The sequence below is a fragment of the Euprymna scolopes genome, chromosome 9, assembly GCF_053919585.1.
Source record: "Euprymna scolopes isolate OS-2025 chromosome 9, ASM5391958v1, whole genome shotgun sequence".
Taxonomy (NCBI): domain Eukaryota; kingdom Metazoa; phylum Mollusca; class Cephalopoda; order Sepiida; family Sepiolidae; genus Euprymna; species Euprymna scolopes.
In genome coordinates, this window is record NC_136490.1 from 116,858,101 (window position 1) to 116,861,502 (window position 3,402).

Here is a 3,402-nt window from a genome sequence, read left to right on the forward strand (position 1 = left end):
CAGCCATGTGGTAATATGTTCAACATATGTAAGTTCTTTGAAAAAAAAAAAAACTGTTTATGAAATTTTCACCTGACGCTCGACATGTAGAAGAAAGTTCTATGCAATTATGGTAGGTAGACGAGTTTTTGCTGTGACTGTCTTACAAGAAAGTTAAGAAATTTAAACGCAATGAAGCATCTTCCATAGAAACAAGGATAGAATAGAGAAAGGCTAGCAATGTATTTTATGCGAGAAATAGGCTGTAAAGAATAAATGTTCCCCCACTGGATTGTAAGGTCGATTTTGTACCCTGTCAAAGCAAGAAAAAGGTGTGGCAGCAGTATTCGACCTTAGGATGCATCTGACTCTTATATAAGCTAGAGAATATATTAGGAGTCAAGCACTTTCTGGAGCAGCAGAATGATCCAAGCATTTTCTTTCTTTCTTTCTTTTTTTTTCAAGTACCTTAGCAGCAGATTAGATTTGTTTGTTTTTTTACAAAAGAGTCACCACTTATCAAGGCCCTGGGGCCGCTAGAGGATAATGGTTAATGGGTATACATTAGTAAACGGGATTATAGCGTAGTCATCATAAGTAGTGGGAATTTTGTAAATTGGATTACTTAGGGGGGTGGTTCATCAAAAACTTGTTTACGTTGGACTTGAAGACAATCAAATTGTAGTCAGCTGGAAAGTTGGAAAACGGAAAAGAGTTCCACAGGCGTTCACTTCTAAGAAAGAAACTTTGTTCATAGAATCTACGTTTAGGTATAAGCCTATGTGGGAAATTATTATATATCTTTCATTTTAGATCTGAAATGAAGTTCAATTCTGAGAGCTTATCAAGACAAGGAACTTCCTCATCAAGACAGCCATCCATTCATTTTGACGAAATCAAAACAAGGATCCGAGCCTTCATGGCGAAAGGAGAATAGCTTGGTTTCTCCTATTGCATCCAAATCAGAAGAGAATCAGTAAGAGCTTGCTCACCAATGCTCTTCTGTGTTAATCAACGGTTACTTCTCTAAGGCCTTTTTTCTATATATTTTAATAACACAAATTACATGTTAAAATATTCATCAGCTTGGGAATTGTTATTTAAAATAAAATTTACTCACCAAGTGATTCATTTCTTAATTATTGACTATTACACTCATCCTCACTTACTCCATGTTGTTTAACAGCTCCCTCACCTCGCTCATTGTGTATTTCTCTCTTTCTCATGCGCACTCATACGCAAACACTGTTTTATTAACAGTCAAAGTTAATAAAAAAAGGAAAGTGAAATAATCCATTATAAATAACAGGTAATAGCAACTCGTAAAGGTATTAATACTATTAATTCATTTTCTCTTTTATATTTAAAACAAAAAATGTATTTGTTTTATTCACCCCAAACAAGATATATTGTAACTTGGACGTAAAAGACTACTAATTTGGATCATGTCTACAGGAGTACTATGTAGGGAGTTGAGCAGTGAGATGTCTGTTCACATTAACGGTGTTAGTGAAGAAGAGTTCTCTCACTTTTCCTTTCAAGATTACACTTATTAGGTTTTGTTTCATACAAAGATTACTGTCAGTATCCTATAACTCTATAAAGACACCATTCATTCTTATCCATGAGTGGCTTCCGGGCCTTGATAAGTGGTGATCACTGTGTAAAAAAAAAAAAAAAAAAAAAATTCTTTTTCTTGGTTGCAAAAAGAATTTCTAATCCACACTGACTGCCAAGTTTTCGCTCCTGTCGCATCACCACGGTGTTGTATTTTTGTCTGTGCTTTTCAAGTGCTTCTATATTCCATAGAATGTGCTTCGATGAATTTATTGTACTTGTCCTTGCACTCAAATGTAAATAGCCTGACCCACCCAACTAGCAGTAAAATCACCCCTTGTCGAGAATTCTAGATATCAAAAGATTTTCTACTCTGATAGCTTCTTTTTTTTTTTTTTTTACTTATATTCACCCCAAACAAGATATATTGTAACTTGAACGTAAGAGACTACTAATTTGGATCATTTCTACAGGAGTTGAGCAGTTAGATTACATTGTAGTTGTAAGGAGTTGAGCAGTTAGATTACATTTAAATTTTTGCATAATAGTAGAATTAGTGAAGCAAGAAAAAGGGCGGGAATGCCAAAATCTATCAGTTTGAAGGAGGAAAATATTATAGGTTTTCTGGCATCTAGGAATTGAAGAGGTGGGATTTTGCTGCTTGTGATGTTAGTCGAGAGATTGCAGGTGCTACGAGTTTGTCAAGGCACGATCCAATGAAGCGCAACTGGTTTTACAAAAACTTTTTCCTGTTTCAACTGATCCAATCCGAGCTTTATGGGCAACCCAACTGGTTATATTTTTTTAGCAACAACTAAAAGACTTCAGAAGTAATTGCCAAAGGAATTGGTCATAGTAAAATGTTTCGATAGGAGGTGGATGCATGACGCTAACTTGTGCATCTGTCGAGGAGCCAGATACAAGAATGTGTTCCTTCCTGAAGCATGGCACGCGTAATTCTTGGTTTTAAGGAACCCATTCTTTAGAATTTGTTTAAAGACTCTTAGTTAGTGGAATAAATGAGTCCTGGTTCAGTTTTATTTCTTAGTAATAGAGAGCCTCCTAAGATGCCCACTCTGTAGATTTATTCTTCCCTTGGTCACTCACAAACGTTGTTTCGATCTTGGAGAATATCATCCATCTTGATCTTTTTTTAATAATTTTTTGTCCCCACTTAGCTCCCACTCCTATTTAGAGGCTGACCTGCTTGTTTTCGGTTTATTTCTTGATACTAAAGAGCCTCAAAAGATGCCCATTCCACAGATTTATTTTTTCCTTGATCACCCCCCAAATGTTTCTATTTTGGAGAACACCATCCTTCCCGGTCTTTTTTTATTTTTGATATCCTCACTTAGTTCCCACTCCTATACAGAGACTGACCTGCTTGTTTTTGATTGACCTGGAAAACGGAGTGGTCTTGTAACAGAGCGCAGACATGCAAATTCCAAGCGAAGATAAAAACTATAAAAAGAGTGTGTGCACAGACTGACAATCACGTTCAAGATAACATTAGAGACGTGGCTGACATTCAAGAGGACAGAGGCGTCGAAGAAGAGCACGTTCGGAATCACATTTTATTCAGGAAAGTATCTGAAAATAAACGTCATCGCTAAAATAACAAGTCGAGTTATTACTAGGGCTATGACAACAGCATATTCTTTTGTTTTGACTCTCGAGTATATATCTGACACAGTTAATCAACCGAGAACCACATCTCGTTGATATCTTATATGTTTTCATATAGATATAAAGCATATAAAATATCAACTAATACAAACTCGAGAGTCAAAACAATGAAAAGAATATGCTGTTGTCCTGGCCCTAGTTATTACTTCTCTTATGTTCCTTGTGACGTAGACTACATAC